This window comes from Pseudochaenichthys georgianus, chromosome 19 (genome assembly GCF_902827115.2).
Source record: "Pseudochaenichthys georgianus chromosome 19, fPseGeo1.2, whole genome shotgun sequence".
NCBI lineage: Eukaryota > Metazoa > Chordata > Actinopteri > Perciformes > Channichthyidae > Pseudochaenichthys > Pseudochaenichthys georgianus.
The window spans coordinates 9514491-9535202 of NC_047521.1; the positions used below are offsets into that span (position 1 = coordinate 9514491).

At 43.6% G+C, this 20712-nt stretch overlaps 1 long non-coding RNA gene across 1 annotated transcript; it reads right to left on the reverse strand.

Annotated features, from left to right (window-relative positions):
• Positions 1-18233: 18233 nt before the first annotated feature.
• LOC139435851 (uncharacterized) lies at positions 18234-20048 on the reverse strand. Its single transcript, XR_011645065.1, has 3 exons — positions 19929-20048; positions 18910-19009; positions 18234-18556 (listed from the first exon to the last, which is right to left on the reverse strand). It is a non-coding gene; the product is annotated as an uncharacterized lncRNA (long non-coding RNA).
• Positions 20049-20712: the final 664 nt, after the last annotated feature.

A 20712-nucleotide genomic window follows, 5' to 3' on the forward strand; every position in this document is an offset into this window, starting at 1 on the left:
CACGAGCTTGCTGTGATATATACAAATCGGGTTGGTCCGGTCCAAGGTCTTTAAGTATCAATTTATCTCCCAAACTTCTCCTTTCGAAAGGATTGGAGAGTAGCTCTTGCACGGAATTGAGTGCGGCGACTCCACCTGCACACCATTCTCATCCAAATACTGCGTCACCTTGGTCACTCACGAGTCTAAAAAACAACTCACGTCAACGCACGTAAGCAACGTGGGCGCCAACATGAGCGCCCTCGTGACCAAAATATTTGACGGCGCTGATTGGCTGAAATTATGCGGCACAGACTTTTGCAACGTGCTGGTTGCTGCTGTTTGGCTCGGGGGCTCCGCCCGGTAATGATAAACTAATGCCATGGGCAAGGCCAGGCAGGAAACAGGTGACTTATCAGTAACTTTAGACATCGTAACACAATTTTAAACGAGATTTGATTGTAGATTATACATTTTACTGATACCAATTTTATGATATTTGCCTTGTTCATTAAAAATAAAAAAATAATTTTTTTTTAAATATATATATTTTAAATATATATATTTTTTTATATTTTTGTTTGTATGTGAGAAGAGGTGGGGCGGCGCCCCTAGCGCCCCTATGGGCCGGCCGCCACTGATATTTACGGTAGGCATACAGTATCTGTTCAATACAAACTATTCATATTTACAGTATCTGTTCAATGCACTATATTTAGTTTCTCAGTTCAATTAGTAATATTCACATGTACAGATATTAGCCTACAGTTCAATGTAATCCATATTAAGTTGCTCTGTTCAACGCACAATATATTTCCAATGCTCAAGTTGCTCTATCAGCCTGCCTTTAATGAGACTGCTGTGACTGCACATTATCTGTAAGCCTTTTGAAATCTGGCTGATAGTTAGTGATTGCCAGCCGGAGGACAGCTGCTCATACTCCTCGTTCCTCGACTTCAGAAAACTGATGATCTCTGGTGGCAAATCCAGAAAACGCTGGAGCACCTTGCCCCGACTGAGCCACCTTACATCTGCGTGAAGGATCAAATCTCCATACACAGAGTCGAGCTCGTCCAATAAAGACTTAAATAGCCGGTGCTGGAGTGCTTTTGCGCGAATTGAGTTGATAATCTTAACAACAACATTCATTACATGTGACATGTCAATTGCTTTAGCTGCCAATGCCTGTTGATGTATCACACAGTGATAGTTTACAAATGGTGGAAAGTCTGGGTCTTTTCTGCACAGCGCAACAAATCCTGAATGAACACAGAGCATCGCTGGTGCCCCATCGGTTGTGAAGGACACTATTTTATGAATGGGAATCTTGTACTCACGAACATAGTCCTTGAATGCCTTCTACACATCCTCACCCCTGGTTCTTTCTTTCAATGGGATAAGGGCAAGAACGGCCTCCTTGACAGTACAATCAGTGAAAACCATTCGGACAAACACACCTAGCTGGGCTGTGTCTGTGGCATCGGTAGACTCGTCAAATTGTCTTTTAATACTTGCTGGCAGGGGCGGACTGGGGGAAAAAAAGTGGCCCGGGGATTAATTGACAGACAGGCCCACTTAATGCGCGGCATGTATCGGCCGGCCGGCGACGAAAGTATGTTACTTAACAAAAAACCCTATGCATTTTATGTTATTTTGGACAATTATTCATATAGTAATCACATTACCTGAGCCCTTGAGTTGCCAGAGCAAAATAGTTACGGCATATATTTAGTGATTTTAATGTTAACAGATCATTGATGCAATAACATTTTGACCCAATTTGCCTGACTTGACACATGGAATAAAACATGGGCGTAGGAAGCATCCTCAATGTGGGTGAGACAATTTAACAGGGTGTGTGGGCAGGTGGTGGACCTCACCTCCTCTAGGGGGGTCCGGGGGCATGCTCCCCCGGGAAGATTTTTTTTTAAATGTTGAAGTTAAATGCATCAATCTGGTCCATTTTGAGAGCAAAATTAGGGACTAAATCTATGGCAATCAGTAGGGGCTTGGACTGTGAGCCATAGGGGCGCCGGTTCAAGTCCCCAACCAGACCTATTTGGAGTATGGACTTCTACTTGGAGAGGTCCCAGTTCACCTCCTGCCGTGGTGCCCTTGAGCAAGGCACAAGACATCCCCCTTCCCCCCTCACTCCGCGGGCGCTGTACAAGAGCTGCCCACTGCTCCTAGTACTAGACTCCTGGTACTAGGATGGGGTAAAAGCAGAGAACACATTTCACTGTGTGTGCTGTGTGCTCTGCATGTGTGACCATTAAAGACGGTTTCATCCCTCCCAGTTCTTCTTCTTCTACACCCATATAAAACAGAACTGTAAACAGATTCACTTTTTATTTCAACATTTATTTGAACAGCAAATGGAGGCAAAAGTGACTGCACCCAAAACATTAAACCTGCTAGCTAACTAGCCTAAACTCAGTAACAGAATGTGAGCAACACGTTCTTCTCCACAGCCGCGCGACCTCTGAGTCAGACGTCACTTCCCCCTTTTCTATCCTACGGGTACAGCCGTACAGCCACTCCCCCTGAACCCTGTTGTAACATAATAAACTTTTTGGGGATGCAGCTTGGGATGTGAGGACATGGCTTAGAAAGGGCGTGTCGCCTTCTGTCCTGCCAGTGTTGGCAGGACATTAATTAAAATGTCGAACTCGGACTTCATTTTAAGGACATTTCGGCCAGGGGTGAAGAGCTACATTTGTTTAAGCACCGGATTGGCAAAACAGGAGAGTGTGTGCACCAGTCTGCCTTGATCTAAGTATTCATGTCTGTGACTCTGTTATGAACCGAGATACAGGACCCAAAAGCAGGATTCGGCGACAGAGGTCCAAAAATAGAATGTTCTTTAATCACAAATTAAATCGTACTTTCACAAAAAATAGAAAGTAGATAAGCCAAAACAAAGTTGTACAGCAACACAAAAACTCACTTGACAAAAGGTCTAAATCCCAAGGTAGGTATCAGGAGTCAAAAGGCCTGGGTGCTCACGACATGAAACATAACGAACTGACAAAGGAACAGAGAAACACCAGGGCTATATATAGGTGAGGGGGATGGGCACAGGTGAAAACAATCAGGGCAGGGCCAAGCAATCTCACTGGCGGGAAACACACAAAGACAGGAACTGTGGGATCTGAAATGACAGGAAAGATTACTTTCAAAATAAAAACATAACTAAACCTAACATATCTGTCGAGTCACAACATTACCCCCCCCTCTAGGGACGTCTCCTGACGGCCCAGGCAGATTAGGATGTTGCCTGTCGAAATCCCTGATCAACTCCTGATCCACAACGTAGCGAGACGGGATCCACATCCTATTCTCTGCTCCATAGCCTTTCCAGTCAACGAGGAACTGCCTGCCACGTCCCCTTCTCCGGACTGCCAGCAGTTTCTTTACTGTATAAACAAGGCCACCATCAACCATTCTGGGGGGTGGCGGAGGTTTAGTTGCGGGCACCAAACTGCTTTCCTTGACAGGCTTGATCTTCCCAACGTGGAATGTAGGGTGGACCCGCAGGGATCTGGGGAGTCGCAGGCGCACAGACACAGGGTTCACGATCTTCGTTATTGGAAAGGGACCAACAAACCTGGGGGCTAATTTTCTTGAAGCGACATGGAGGGGTAGATCTTTCGTGGACAACCACACCTTCTGCCCAGGCTGGTACACTGGAGCTGGCCGGCGGTGTCGGTCAGCCCCCCTTTTCATTGAAGAAGAACTCCTTAGAAGGGTTCGACAGGCAGCTGCCCAGATGCGATGGCAACGTCTGACCAGGGCATGTGCAGACGGGACCAAGACCTCCTTTTCAGTCTCAGCAAACACGGGTGGTTGGTAGCCAAAGACGCACTGGAAGGGAGTCATACCAGTGGCAGAGGTAGGAAGAGAATTGTGGGCGTATTCCACCCAGGTTAGATGCTTGCTCCATGATGAGGGATTCTGAGCCACCAAGCACCTCAGACATGTCTCCAACACTTGATTTAATCTCTCCGTTTGTCCGTTGGACTGGGGGTGATACCCAGAGGAGAGGCTAGCGGTGGCTCCAATGAGACTGCAGAACTCCTTCCAGAACTTGGAAACAAACTGTGGGCCCCGGTCTGACACAATATCCCTGGGAAATCCATGTATCCGGAACACATTGACCATCATAATTTCCGCCGTTTCCTTGGCCGAGGGTAGCTTGGTCAATGGAATAAAATGAGTCATTTTCGAAAAACGATCTACCACTGTTAGTACAGTGGTCTTACCTTGAGACACCGGGAGTCCAGTAACAAAGTCCATGGATATGTCAGACCAGGGCCGTTGGGGAATGGGCAACGGCTGCAGCAACCCAGCCCGAGGCATGGAAGAGGTTTTGCTGCAAGCACAAACAGGACAGGCATTCACATATTCACCAACATCTTTAGCCATGGACGGCCACCAGAAACGCTGCTTAAGTGCGAACATGGTTCCTCTAATCCCAGGATGACAAGTGAGGAAGGACGTGTGAGCCCAGTGAATGATCTTGGAGCGTAAGGGCACTGTAACAAACAGCCTATTAGGCGGACACTCACTAGGTGCTGGACTCTCAACATTTGCTTGCTGCACCTCTTTTTCTATCTGCCAAGTTACCGCTCCTACCACACGGTTCAGTGGTAGGATGGGTTCTGGTTCCTTGGCAGCAGGCTCAGGGTCAAACAGACGGGACAAGGCATCTGGCTTGGTGTTCTGGGAGCCAGGTCTAAATGACAAGGTAAAATCAAAACGACTGAAAAAAAGTGTCCATCTAGCCTGGCGTGAATTCAGTCTCTTAGCCTTTTTCATGTATTCGAGGTTCTTATGGTCTGTCCATACCAGGAACGGCTGAGCAGCCCCCTCTAGCCAATGTCTCCACTCCTCCAAGGCTTGTTTCACTGCCAGTAGTTCACGATTTCCCACGTCGTAGTTCCTTTCCGCTGAGGACAACTTACGGGAGAGAAAAGCACAGGGATGGAGCTTATTATCCTTTGCAGCCCGCTGAGAGAGAACTGCCCCCACACCGAGGTTAGAGGCATCCACCTCTACCACGAACTGTCGAAGTGGATCTGGGATGGTGAGGACGGGAGCAGAGGTGAACATCTCCTTTAGAGCTTGAAAAGCATTAGCAGCTTTGGAGTTCCATTCAAACGGGACATGAGGAGAGGTAAGTACATGTAGCGGGGAAGCAATAGAACTGAAATTTCTGATGAAACGTCTATAAAAATGTGCAAACCCCAGAAACTGCTGTAGTTTTTTCCTGTTGACAGGAACTGGCCACTCGGCCACGGCACTGACCTTGGCAGGGTCCATCTTTAGTTGACCGGGGGCAATGATGAAACCCAGGAACGATGTGGTTTGGACATGGAACTCGCACTTCTCTGCTTTAACATAAAGTTGGTTCTGGAGCAGGCGGTCGAGGACTTGACGGACATGCTGCTGGTGGGTTATGTTGTCAGGAGAAAAAATCAAAATGTCATCAAAATATACAAACACAAACTTATTCAGGAAGTCCCCCAACACCTCATTTATGAGGGCCTGAAATACTGCCGGTGCGTTTGTCAAGCCAAAAGGCATCACTAGGTACTCATAGTGTCCACTAGGTGTGTTAAATCCAGTCTTCCATTCGTCCCCCTCCCTGATTCTCACCAAATGATAAGCATTCCTTAAATCCAGTTTGGTGAAAATGTTGGCGTCTTGCAAAAGTTCAAAGGCGGAGGAGATGAGTGGGAGAGGGTACCTGTTTTTGATGGTGATTGCGTTCAGAGGGCTGTAGTCTATACAGGGCCGGAGTGATCCATCTTTTTTGTCTACGAAAAAGAAGCCCGCTCCCGCCGGTGACAAGGAAGGGCGAATGAGTCCGGCCTGCAAGGAGGTCTCAATATAATTGTTCATGGCCTCCCTTTCGGGTCCGGAAAGAGAGTAGAGGCGACCCTTTGGAATTGGGGAGCCAGGTACCAAGTTTATTGCACAGTCATTAGGCCTATGTGGTGGCAGGGCAGTGGCTCGGGCTTTACTAAAAACCTCCTTTAGGTCCCAATAGCAACTGGGCACCTTGGACTTGTCAGGGAAATCTTGCTCCTGTACTTGGATAGCCTCAGTCATTTCTGTACATGCAATCCTTCTTGCATGGGAAGTGTTGTCATCAGTCTTATTGTCTCTCAAACAGAAATGCTTGCAGTCCTCTCCCCATCCCTTAACTCTCCCAGATCTCCAGTCTATGTGTGGGTTGTGCTTGACTAACCATGGGTAACCAAGAATAAGTGGATGCTGAGCAGAGTCAAATAAATGGAAAGTCATGTGTTCAGTATGTGTTGCATTTACGGTTACTTCAATGGGCATAGTACAATGGGTAACGGTAAACAATAACCGACCATCCAGAGCAGAGGCCTTTAACGGTTGCGTCAAAGGAATTACCCCACAGTTCCACTTCTTGGCCAACCCCCAATCCATTAAACTTTCATCCGCACCAGAGTCTATGAGAACCCCCTGAGTTAAAACATGTCTGTCTATTTTTACTTGTACCTGTGTCAAGGTACGAGGAGGGAATCCAGATGACAGTCGGCTCACCAGGGTCCTCCTCGTCCCTGATGAGCCCGATCTTTTGCTGTACATGAAGCCAGGAGGTGCCCCTGCTCCCCACAGTAAAAACACCTGCCCTCCTGAATGCGCCGAAGACGTTCTTCCGGAGTCAACTTAGCCCGACCCAACTGCATGGGCTCCTCTGAAACACTAGGGAGCACTCTTCTCTCAGGAGGAGTATCGGTAGGAGGTCTCCAGGCGGGACGATGGCTTGGTGTGTCCCCTTGGTGTCGAGGCAGACGTGCCACACTCTTGAACCTTTCTTTTTGTCTTTCGGCCAGTCTATTGTCTATTCGAACTGCCAGTGCAATGACAGAATCCAAGTCTTCTGGGAGGTCCAAAGGTATTAACTGGTCTTTAATGGAATCCGAAAGACCAGACAAAAAGGCGTCGAGCAGTGCTGCAGAATTCCAGCCACTATCTGCTGCAAGGGTCCTGAACTCAATGGCATAGTCCGATACTCTGCGCTGACTCTGCTTAATCTGCATCAGTGCTCTGGCTGCCTCCCTTCCAGGAGCCGTGCGATTAAACACCTTGGTGAGAGTGTCTGTAAATACATCCAGAGAATTACAGGTAGATGAATCTCTCGCCCATTCGGACGTAGCCCAGGCCGCTGCTCTCCCCGTTAAGTGGCTCACCATGAAGGCCACTTTGGAGTGATCAGTGGGGAATGCAGCAGGGTTATATTTATAATGGAGATCACAATGAACAATGAAAGGGCGGCAGTCACCGGAATCTCCGGAGAATCGCTCTGGAGATGCCAGACGAGGCGGTGGAGCATGGAGTGGCACATGGTCAGCTGGAACAATAGGTGTGTGAGCAACAGCAGGGTGCTGAGGGGATGAACCAGCTTCCAGGTGAGCGAGGACACGGTGCAGCTGTTCGGCAAGGTGATTCACCTGAGTATTGACTGAGGCTTGAAAGTTTTCCTGACGGCCGGTCAGTTCCCTCACCCCCAGGTTGATTGCGCCCAGCTGCTCCTCATGCTGGTGTAGTCTTGTTCCTTGAGCTCGCAGAGCTATCTTCACTGTCTCTGAATCCGCTGGGTCCATATTTTGGTCAGTTCGTACTGTTATGAACCGAGATACAGGACGCAGGACCCAAAAGCAGGATTCGGAGACAGAGGTCCAAAAATAGAATGTTCTTTAATCACAAATTAAATCGTACTTTCACAAAAAATAGAAAGTAGATAAAAAGCCAAAACAAAGTTGTACAGCAACACAAAAACTCACTTGACAAAAGGTCTAAATCCCAAGGTAGGTATCAGGAGTCAAAAGCCTTGGGTGCTCACGACATGAAACATAACGAACTGACAAAGGAACAGAGAAACACCAGGGCTATATATAGGTGAGGGGGATGGGCACAGGTGAAAACAATCAGGGCAGGGCCAAGCAATCTCACTGGCGGGAAACACACAAAGACAGGAACTGTGGGATCTGAAATGACAGGAAAGATTACTTTCAAAATAAAAACATAACTAAACCTAACATATCTGTCGAGTCACAACAGACTCTCACAGTATCTGCTGCCCGCAGCTGTTTTATAGAAGGAAAACCTCCTTCACTTCATGAAATCTCTGCAGCACCAGGAGGCAGCGGGAGGGTTAACTCAGCCTCTGAGAAGACGAGCGCGCAGTGCCTTTCACGCACCGCCTTTCACGCACCGCCTTTCACGCACCGCCTTTCACTGTGTTTACCTTCAGAATCATTAGAAAGGCTAAAGAGCGGTGTGGCTGATGTGTTTTAACCACACACACACAGACACACACACCAACACGTTCTCACTCCCATCCCGTCACATATTGACGGACGGTCAGGGCCCCTCCCCGTCGCTATATTACGTACAGGCAGTGGCGTTTCTATATGTACAAAAGTGGTGGGGCACAAAAAACTCAGATGTCTATATATAAGCTTCTGCAGAGAGGTTCATGGCTGGTGAGGCACTGGCACTGACTCTTCAGGTTTACAAATATATTAAATCAAAATATAATATTATTTTCAAAAGCTTTTTTTGTCTGATGCTTCAATTACTTTTAAACAGACAGTTCAACAGAAGGATACCCAAAAAATGTAATTTTATCATTTAAATATTGAATTGTTCTCTCTTAGTAAGATCCCATTTTCAATAAAATTGCAGTCTTACCTTGACTTGAAGATGAAATCCATTATTTGCCTATCCTTCTGGACAAAAATCTCTATTACTTTTGTGTAAAAGTCCTCCTTATCTTCTTGTAGTTTCAAAAGTCTATCATAAATCCAATCTAATCAATAGATTTTTGATTCGAAAATGATAAAAATAGGGTAGACATGTGGATATTATCCGGCTGAACAAAACGTACATTTATCTAACAGCTACGTTTCCCACAGATCTTATTTTGAGCTATTTTCTAAAATCCTATGGAGAAATCTAGTTGCTTTTTTGTGGAGGGAAGCCATGCGCAGCTTACTTCCTGGTTTTAGGACGCCTCACTGCAGCTCTCTCTCTTCCTCTCCACACACCACACTTTTCGCGGCACACGTACTTACAGCCAATCAGCTCTGAATTATGTGAGATGACGTATGGTGGGGATGGCAGCACTTTGCCCCTATGGTCATTATTTTTTGCCACACACATTAAATAGGAAAATACTCTGGGCATGCGCAGTGTAGTTTTTGCAGTCACCGTTCACTTAGACCGAGGGAGGGGCAGGATCAGGTTTTGTCCCACATGGCTCTAAACAGCTCAATAGGCACACACTGTAGACACTAATTAGAAGAACACATACTAAAACAGCAATGTACAGACGAATCAGATGATTAAACATGATCTTAAAATATATTTTATATATTTTTTTGGCTATGATACGTAATATAGCGACGGGGAAGGGCCCTGACCGTCTGTCAATATGTGACGGGATGAGAGTGAGAACGTGTTGCACACACACACACACACAAACACACACACACACACACACACACACACACACACACACACACACACACACACGCACGCACGCACACAATTTAAACGCAGACTTTTGTTCCTCCATGTTACGTTGTTATTGTTTCACTGAGCGGACCCGCACATTTTTTTCAAACGCTCCCCTTTTTGGTCCATCTGCGCGGTTTTGTGCGCTGTGATAATTCGGCTGTACCTTCAGTAATGAATATTAAATGTTGTGAGGAAATCTTTCCACCAATAATTCCAATAAGTAATCCAAAATGTATTCACTTCAGGTTTACGAAAGTAATTGTAATCAGATTACTCGTTTTTCAAATGTAACGCGAGCTGAATACAGTTACTTGATTTTTGTATTCTGATTACGTAACACCGTTACATGTATTCCGTTACAACCCAACCCTGGCCACACCCCACTGGGCTGGGCTGGTCCGGAACACTTACAAATGTGGGCCGGTAGGATTTAGGCAAAAAAAAAAGATTTTTTTTTTGTGTGGCCCTCCGGCCCACACACAGCACCGGCCCACCAGAGAAACTCCCGGTATTCCCAATGGCCAGTCCGCCCCTGCTTGCTGGGATACATCTTCGGACAATGACAGGACTCTTCTGGCTACAGTAGGTGCACCCAGGGGCGCCGTAAGGGGGTGAAAAGTTAGGACGATTCTAAGGGCCCATGACTGACAGGGGCCCCAAAATGTTCAGAACATTAAGAAAAAAATGTAAGTAACCTTTCATCAATCCTCAATAATTAACATTAATAGAACGTTATATTGATAAATTACTCACTAAACTTACGATTCATTTAACTTATTTTCTTCCAAAAATTAATTACCCAAAGCCTCTGTACACCCCCTTCTATTTACATATAATGGTTTCAACAAGTCCTCCAACTCATACGACCAAATGGGTTGATTGTTTAAGCCCTTATTACGACCAAATATGTCGTTTGTTCAAGCGCTTAATACGACCTATAATTACGTTTTAAAATTGTCGGCCTCTGGTGCTCCCGTTCAATGCAAACGTTACAGAGGGTTGTTTATTCACAAATAACCCTCTCTGTAAAATCCTAAATTGTAGGATAGTTTGGCCATTAAAACGCTTTATGATTAGATTTCTAGCGAGAAGTATATATTGTACTTTTAGAATCCACGTCCAGTCGATATGTAGGATCTATAGTTTGATAGATATTACGAAGATGATTTGAGGTTTCGTCAGGAGAACGTGTATATGCGGCAAGCTTCCATGTAAAGTTACGGGTTGAAAACAGTATTTCCGGTCTTGCCGTTTTCATAATAAAACCAATGATCAAATGATTTAACAGTGATATCTGCACTACTCATCCACTAAAAAAACATCAGTTTATCCTAGTTAATTATACGGCATTAATTGGTTTAAATTGTGTACAATGCTTTTGTGTTTTTCCCATAGGTTTTTCTCTTTCGATTCTGAGAGACACATTTCTGTTTTCAGAGGTTTTGATAGGCTAAAATCACGCCGCAATGCACGTCGGGATATGGTGTTTATGTGATATGAAATCAGAAAACGTTAAAAAAATAATAATAATACTTTATTCCGAGTGTTCTTGCTTTTCTCTTTAAAAGTCATCACATAACGGCATTGCAATACACGGTTCGGCTGCATTAAATATTAGATATCTGCCCTAGATATGTATTTATAGAGCCCTGATCAGAAGACCTTTTGACAAACTGGAAGAGATGCCGCCAAAACTGAATACGTGACGTGGACCATAAATATATCAACAATTAAACAAAATCTTCCATTTCTTTTCACACAATACCTCTCCTTGCAGTATCAACACTAATTCGGCTGACTTTTATATTTGATCCAATTAGTAGATAGTCTGTATTTACACCATAATGGTGCACAGCTGATAGAAAGGGACTTTTTTGTAGTTTTTAAAGATATTACTGATTTTCTGAACTACCTTTCCAACTCCTCATGCAGTTGACTGTTACAGGTCTATACAAGTTCATGGTACAATGCATAAGCTTCACATCGAGAGACTGAAACTGTATTTTCCTTTAACGTTCTGTTTTAATTTCACAATAAAGTTTATAGTCATATTATGTACGATATTATTATGTTTTATTAACTCGACCACTGGTCTAAACCGCACCTCCTAGTGGTTAAAGCACGTTATTGAATTTAGTTTAGTTATATTTGATGAAAACATTTAAATATTAAGAGTAGCCTACATACAAAATAGGGGTCAATGATAGAAATATAGAATGGAAAATATCAAGAAGATACTGTAGTGATCTCTACAATAAAACAGTTTAGTGCAGGGCGTCCAAAGATATTAACAGGAGGATGTGCAAAACAGACAAACTGATAAGGCTGAATTTTACTCAGGTGTAACTAAAGTCTGATTTAAGGGTTGTTTATATTTCACATCATTAATCAGAATCTGCAAAGTAACAAAAATAAATGTAGTAGAGTAAAAATACCAGGTTAACCTCTGAATTGTAGTGGAGTAGAACAAAGTAGTACATGCTGCTGTAACAAAAACATTTCCCAACTTGGGATCAATAAAGTATCTTAACTTAAGCTGATCGATGGCTGCTGCCATATTTGCTAAATGTGCATCTGAACCTTGACAAGTGCATGTTTCAGGCTTATCAATTAACAAAAACTGGACAAAACTGAAGACCATGGGAGACCTAGCCTTCTGCTCCGCTGCTCCGAGATTGTGGAATGCCCTCCCAAGCCAGCTGAGGACACCACAGACTGTGGAGGCTTTCAAAAAAGGCCTAAAAACGCATCTTTTTAGAATAGCCTTTAACTAGATTTTTAAATCCCCCACATTATGCCATGCGGGCATGAATGTCACAGCTTTTATTATGTTGTTTTAATTGTTTTTTTATTGTTGTATTGTTTCACCCTTTTTAATTTTTAATTTTGTAGCACTTTGAGTTTTGTTTACGCAAATGAAAAGTGCGCTTATAAATAAAATATATTATTATTATTATTATTAACAACAGGAGAGGTCACAGACATAAGACCAGCTGTTAAATAAAGCTCTTCTGACCTTAGCTGTCATGTGGTATTAATGCTGCCCATTATGGACACAAGCAATTTTCACCCATGTATTAATTATATGTTTTAAATGTGATAACACCAATGTGTTTCGTGTCCCCTAAACCTCCAGGGATGTATACAGTTTAATACTGGCAACTTCAAATTGTGGGAAATACGAAAACGTCTTTTAAAACTACATTTCCCAGTAGAGACGTGCCATAGAACATGTTGCGAAACACACAATAGCCAGCATGTGTAATTCTGGGGGCCGGGCTGGACCCGTCCAAGTCCAGTTTTGGATAGTCTGGCGTGGTTCCATTCCATTTCAAAGAGCTGTTTGACAGCGTAACCTTGTCGCACTGCCACTCCAATATCCAATCACAGAGCTTGAGGGCTAATCACGGGGTTTGTAAAGCAAGGCGGATGTTGTAGTCCCAAACGATAGCTGGGGATTCTGGGTAGTGTAGTGTCTTCGGAAACTCTGTCGTGTCTAAACTCCGAAAAAACAATTTGTTTCTCCGAATCGAAGGTTAAAAACACAAAAGCATTGTACACAATTTAAACCAAACAATATTGTGTAATTAAAAAGGATAAACTGATGTTTTTTAGTGGATGAGTAATGGAGATATCACTGTGTAATCATTTGACAGTGTGGGGAATACTTCCGGTTTTATTATGAAAACTTCGAGACCGGAAATACTGTTTTCACCCACGCTAACTTTACATGGAAGTTGCCCCATATACAGTACACGTTCTCCTGGCGAGACCTCAAATCATCTTCGTATATCTATCAAACTGTAGATCCTACACATCCACTGGACGTAGATTATAAAAGTACAATATACACTTCTCGCTAGAAATCTAATAAAAAAGCATTTTAATGCCCAAACTATTCCACAATTTAGGATTTTCCAGAGAGGGTTATTTGTGAATAAACGACCCTCCGGAGCGTTTGCAATCGACAGGATCATGTTGTTTCTTACACGACCACTAGAGGTGCTACACTTTAAAACGTGACTGGGTCGTATTTAGCTGCTGCTGACCTATATGGTCGTTTTTTGTAGGAGGACAGGCTGAATGGTTTGGTCCTGCCTCCAAACGCGGTGCGGCACCGGCACTTGCAGAGAGTGAAAGCATGTGAGGAGGGATGCTAGTACTTAGCCTACATACGTGTGTTGTACCATGTTTCAACGACCAACAAAGTCAGGCTCTAAGAAAAGAAGAGAAAGACAAGAGAGAGGGACTAAAGGGCGACAGTATGTCACCCAGTTTTCACAAGAAAAGGTGGGTGTGGTCCATGAGTGGTGGAAATGATTCTGTTAGCTAATGTTTTTTTGTTTACTAAGCTGACATTAAGTACTGTTAATATCTTTATAGAAAATGCAGAGGTCTTTCATTTCACTGCTCTTTTAGCTGACATTTAAAGGTATGGTAGGTAATTCACTTCAGAAACACGTTGTTATATTCCATGGAATGCTCTTAACGTCCCGATAGCAATGAATATATGAAGTGCTTTGACAATAAATACATACAAACATGTCATCTGTGGAAGCTGTGGCGCTGTAAAAAGCACGACCAATCATCTGAGCTGGCCCGGCTAAAATAACTGGATGGCCTACCTGCCTGTCAGCCTTCCATCTGTGCACAAGCTTATCTCGTGCCCTCATTGGTCATGTGCGCGTTCGTGTGTGCTGGAGGAGGGGCTCTGTAAGGAACTCTGCGCACTCAGGCTGGTTTCTCCATTCTTACATACCTACCTTTAATAAATGCAGGCACATTTTTAGCGCCTATTCATGCTAAATCAGTTGTCCCTCCCCCTGGTGCCAGGACCCACAGATCCATCTTTAAGCTCAGCAGCCCTGTCCCCCCACAATGCTGAACCTGAACCAGCTTTTCCCCAAACTGAAGGAGGTGAGCAGCATTGTGTTGAATGACATGCCACTTAACATATCTGAAGGGAGACTGGAATACAATATATATATATATATATATATATATATAAAACAAAAAGCTAACATCTAATTTAAATGATACATTTCAAACACAGTATTTTCCCACATAGCCAATGACCTATATAAAACAAAAAACAGATTTTAGTCTATTTAGGATGATGGACAGTTTGAAGCATTGAGTGATCAGTCTGTAAACAAAATGTTAATCACAGACATTTTGGCTATGATATTAATACTAATGTTATTATATTAAAGCAGGGGTGGGGAACCTCCGGCCCCCGGGCTGTATACGGACCGCTAGACCATTTGATACGGCCCTCGAGGTAATTTATAAACAAAGTGGCCTGTGCCTGGTGGTGGGGCCCAATGTGATATATTTTCATGGGGCCCAAAATCCCTGGCGGCGCCCCTGGGTGCACCAAGTGGTACACTTTTTATCCTCGCTTTTATGTCCTCTTTGTTTTTGAAATCCGCAAACAAGACGTCAGCTGTGGCGCTCATTGCTTCTTTAATCATCTCACCATCCGTAAATGGTTTTTTGTGCTGAGCCAAAATATGGCTAATCCGGAGGGACGTTTCTGTAGCTGCATTGCTCTTTGCTGTAGGCGCGATGAAAAGCGACTGCTGTGCTTTTAGTCCTCTTTTCAGTTCATCAATTCTTTTGGTTCTTAATGCGCTGTTGAGTGGATATGAGTCTTTGAATTTACCATGGGTGATCGCATGATGGCGCTCCAGGTTGCCTCGTTTCGCCAAGGCTACCGCCTGTTGGCATATGAGGCAGTCTTCTCTTTCGCTGATGTGAAAATAAATTCATACTCCCATTCCGGGTGGAAATAATACGTTTTTGATTTCTTTTTTGCCGGACCCTCAGCCATATCGATGTTAGTTTTTTAATGCATCAATCTGGTGCACTTTGAGAGCAAAATTAGGGACTAAATCTATGGATACATCTCTCAACACCCATATGAAACAGAACTGTAAACAGCTTTACTTTTTCTTTCAACATTTATTTGAACAGCAAGTGGAGGCAAAAGTGACTGCACCCAAAACAATAAACCTGCTAGCTAACTAGCCTAAACTCAGTAACAGAATGTGGGCAACACGTTCTTCTCCACAGCTGCGCGACCTCTGAGTCAGACGTCACTTCCCCCTTTTATATCCTACGGGTGCCACTCCCCCTGAACCCCGTTTCCCTGCCAGTTTTTTTCCTTAGAATACACCTTTAATTCTGTAACAAAAAAAAACAAAAAAAATCTCCAGAAAAAAATGAACAGATGAGTTATCCAACCACATTAATTTTAATAAAATATGAAATACATTGTTATTGACTTTTTACATGGGAAAGACTGCCCTTCATATTGCCCTCCACCTCCTCTCCTCTTCCTCTCATTTTCTCCCTCTAAAAACTAAAATAATAATTAAAAACTTAAAAGTCGTACAAATGAACTCAATTCAACGAAACGTGGTGATAACATTAAATGATCTATACCTTTTTTTGTGAGAGGTCAAACTTAATTATTGCCTCCTCCCTTCCTCTCCTGATTTCCTCTCAGGTCTCTAAAAGATAAAAGGAAAATATGTTAAAATCTTCAAATAACACGTGAACAGAACTTGGTGAAATCTCGTATCAGTATTTGACCTTCTTTACATGAGAAGTCATGCCTAGTTTTGCCCCTCCACCTCCTCTCCTACCCTCTCCTCTCTAAAAATAAAAACAAGTGATGTTAGAATCTTCAAAAATAACGTGTGAACCTTTATATATACAGTCTATGGTGTGAACAGATGAACTGAACTTCCTGAAATCTAGAAACAAAAGATTGAATAACTTGGTTTTTACCTTTTTTGCATGTGAAGTTCTCTACAAACGTAAATAGCTTTGTGAAATCTAGAAATTATATTGGATATCTTGATTATTACCATTTTGTTTGTGACATGTCACTCTTAATTTTGCCTCCCTCCTCCTCTCCTCTTCGCTTCTTTGCTCCCCTCTGGAAAAACAACAACACATGCAAACACTGTTAAAAACAAGTAGTACGAATGAAAATGTTAAAATGATATTTACCTTTAATAATGAGAGCGTTCCCACATGCCCCTCTCTCATATTTTCTCTTCTCGTATTCCTCGTCTTCCCTTAGTGTTTCTTCTCTACTCTTCTCTGCTGTGATCCTTTTCATCTCTCCTCTGTGCTCTTTAAACTCTCTTTCTGATTGGATAACCCTTTTATCCCATTTTACACCCTTTCAATGTTTTTTTTTACCATTTTTAAACACCTTGTTGCTGATCTTACTATCACAGTTTGTACCACTACAGTTACTCCCCCCCCTTCCCCAGTGTGGCCCCTGCCCTGAGGCCCTTGTCTCTGTAGACTCTTCTTGGCTGGGGTGGCCCTCGACAGACATATGGACCGCTATGACATGGTGTCGCCATCCTTTTCCTTCTCTGCACAGGGGGGCTTCACTGAGGGGGTGAAACACGTTGGAGGTTCACACTGTCCCCCCCAGATCCCCCCCACTCTGTGCAGACACCCTGCCTGAGTAATGGACCGGCAACAAGGATTCTAACCAGAGCAGGGTCCTTACATCTGATACACTTTCATTTAATTCAGTTCAATCCAATACTTACCGTTCACATTTAAAAATAGTTCATGACAAAGCAGTGCAATTTAAAAAAATATGAATTCATCAAATTTAAATATTTTTAGGTTCAAATCATTTCGACTGAATTGAGCTCAATTAAATGAGAAAATACTTACCCGTTCAAATCATTTAAACAAAAACAAATAGTTTTTTTAATTATTCAATTCAATTTGAACAGCTTACATTTAGATAAATGTAATTTAATTGAAATCTATTAAAAATAATTCCAATTAACTCAATTTCAAATCAATTCAATTTTAAGAAATACAATATAAACATATGTTACTCTATTTAGCCGGGGGAAAAAACATGTAGAAATTAAGTGGAAGGACAGAAGCGCTTAGCAGCACCGTTACCTGCTGACATACCTGCAGCCTCGGCTCCTCTCTTGCGCCACCTGCTGCCCACCTGGCTCCTCTTCTTCATCAGAAGTCGGACGCTCTTCATCCACTGCTGCTCCGGGACCTTCCTCACCGGTAGAGGCTCACGGGGGGGCTCGGGTCGGGGGGAGGAGCCGGACCGCTGCGGCCGCCGGAGGACGATCCTAGTGGGATGAGCACACGGCACCAGAGACCAGCCCTCCTCGGGAACAGGTGGGGAGGGTCTGCAGGAGAGGACAGGGGAGGAGGAGCAAGAAAAGCAAGAGCAAGAAGAAAAGCAAGAGGAGGAGCGAGAGGAGGAGGAGGAGCCGGACCGCTGCGGCCGCCGGAGGACGATCCTAGTGGGATGAGCACACGGCACCAGAGACCAGCCCTCCTCGGGAACAGGTGGGGAGGGTCTGCAGGAGAGGACAGGGGAGGAGGAGCAAGAAAAGCAAGAGCAAGAAGAAAAGCAAGAGGAAGAGCTAGAGGATGAGGTAGAGGAGGAGGAAGAGCTAGAACGAGAGCTAGAGCGAGAGCAAGAGCGAGAGGAGGAGGAGGAGGAGGAGGAGGAGGAGGAGGAGCTAGAACGAGAGCTAGAGCGAGAGCAAGAGCAAGAGCGAGAGGAGGAGGAGGAGGAGGAGGAGGAGGAGGAGGAGGAGGAGGAGGAGCAGCAAGAGGAAGAGCGAGAGGAAGAGCGAGAGGAGGAGGAGGAGGACCTAATGGAGGAGCCAGGGTCAGACTTACCTTCATCCACAGCGCCTCTCCTGCTCCCCCTGCTGCCAGCCTGGTCCCTCCTCTTCATCAGAAGCCTCAGGTTCTTCTTCCACTTCGGCTCAGGGGCGGGGCCAGCTGGGGGGCCAAGGTGGGAGCCGGCAGAGGAGTTGCAGACCACCCTGAAGGGGGTGCGAGAAGAAGAAGTGTTAGATCCAGAGGCAGCTGTACCTGGGGAGCCAGGTGAGGAGCCACTCTGGGAGGGGGGGGCTGGGGTCCTGCGCAGGATGAGGCGGGGCCGGCTGGGGTCTGGCAGGAGGACCGCTGTCCACTTGTAGTGCCGGTCCATCTGAAGGTCAAAATAAATACAACAATCAGACCACTGCTCCACGTCATGACGACACACCAGCGAGGGTTACACAATAATCACTCTCTCATCACATACTGAATTAAAAGGAGGACAATGCAATAATACATTGTTCAAACAAGCGCTGCAGAAAGTGAAACAGACATGAGAGCATTTGACTGAAATATGAGCTAAAGAAAGGAAGCTTGCAAGAAACAGCCATGGCTGTAATGTGCACACTTTTTAAAAACATGTCTTGCCTTTACTTTTCTCAAGGACAATAAATCCATATGTGTTTATAGTAATTGTGTAAAATGTGTGATGTTTAGCTTCTGGAAAGTGTTCGCCCTTCTTACCGTGGTTCTCAGTGGACTGAATGAAGCGGAGCCAGGTGAGGAGCCAGGTGCTGCTGGGATCCTGCGAAGGATGAGCTGCCCACTTGTTTGCTTGGACCAACTGAAGGTGATAAACACATCAGGTTAATATACCATGGAGTGTTACACCAGAATCACTTCCACATATTGAATTCTAAGGATCAATTATTGTAAAGAACATGTACGAAAACTAAACACGAGCAAGAGTAAAGAGTGTTTGCAGTATAAAATAGTAGCAAAGTCCCAAATGGATGCATTTGTTTCACACTTTCTTTCCATTGCCTTACAAATGTTAACATGTTGCTGGAACAAGGCATAAAGAAAGCAAACTGTGAAAAATATGCGTGCTTCAGGCTGAATAAAGGACTCAAGAATGCACCAACTTTTGTCTCAATAAATCTGAATTTATGAGAACATATTTAGAATTTATTTAGAAAATGTTATTTCTAATCCTAGTTTGTACTGCTATGTCTCAATGCTTTTTTACAGTGAGGTTTACATTAAGCAGGTTTATATAACTTTCACAGAGGCAAAATTACGCCACAATTTCTTCAACAATATGTTAATTTAAGCTCTCCTACTAATTGACAATAGCATGTAAATATAAATCTATTTCTGTTGCAGCTATTTCACTTAATCTACTCTGTAATGATCAAGAAACGAGGACAATCGTGAATATCAGTCATATATATTCAATAAAAAGGATAAAATAATGTTTTAACTTGTAAGCTTGTTTCAGTTATGGTTTGTAGCACTACAAAGAAAAAGGTAAAAGCAACATACGTTAGCATGCTAACTTTTTCAACAGGTGAAACGGTTGGTCAGTATTTTGTCAGAACAGGATTATTACACTCTGATTTGATTAATTAACAATAAAAATAGAAGAAATTGTCAATATCTTCAGATATATATGTGATTGTGTACGGGGTTTGGAGAGCGCCAGTGGTCAAATGCATTGAAAACAACGTGGGTGAAAAAAGTGAATAAATGTCACATCTAACCCGAAAAACGTCCTGTACGTTTTGACAGTAGGGTTTAGGGAGAGGTCCGGAAGCAAATCGTATCAGGTTTATGAGTTTGTTTTCAGAGAAATCGTCGAGTGAGAGCAGAAATGTTGAGTTTCTGACCGTCAGGAAGTTTGTGTTTGTTCAAACTAAGAGCATTAACCTGGAGAGCCTGCGTAGCAACCACGGAACCCTCAAGTCTCGCTCAGAGCTCTCGTGAGGCCAGGTCATATTGTTGTTACATTTAATTTAATATAACTATCATCGAAATATCTAGCGTAGGAGCATCACATCAAAACACTCCTAGAACTAGATTTCGACTCATGGTCTCCTGATATAAACGAAACTAAAGACGATGTGCACAAGCAAAGTTGAACAAATCGGAAAAATATTGCGACCTCGACCATGAATAAATGAGCCACTTATTGCAAAACAATGTTCGTTTGAATGAATATCACTAACCTTGTGTCCATGACAGCACCTGGGCCTCCTGTAATACAGTTTCCTCTAATGATACAGTTTGAGAAACACACTAGACGATTTGGAGAGTAAGTGAAGAAAAAAAAAAGCATTCTTACCTGCCGTAGCCTATGGTCCGCATTTAGTCTTTCTTCATTTACATGTGAACATAGATTAATGCGCGGCATGTATCGGCCGGCCGGCGACGAAAGTATGTTACTTAACCAAACACCCTATGCATTTAATGTTATTTTTAGAGCCGGGACTCGATTAAAAAAATTAATCTAATTAATTAGAGGCTTTGTAATTAATTAATCGAAAT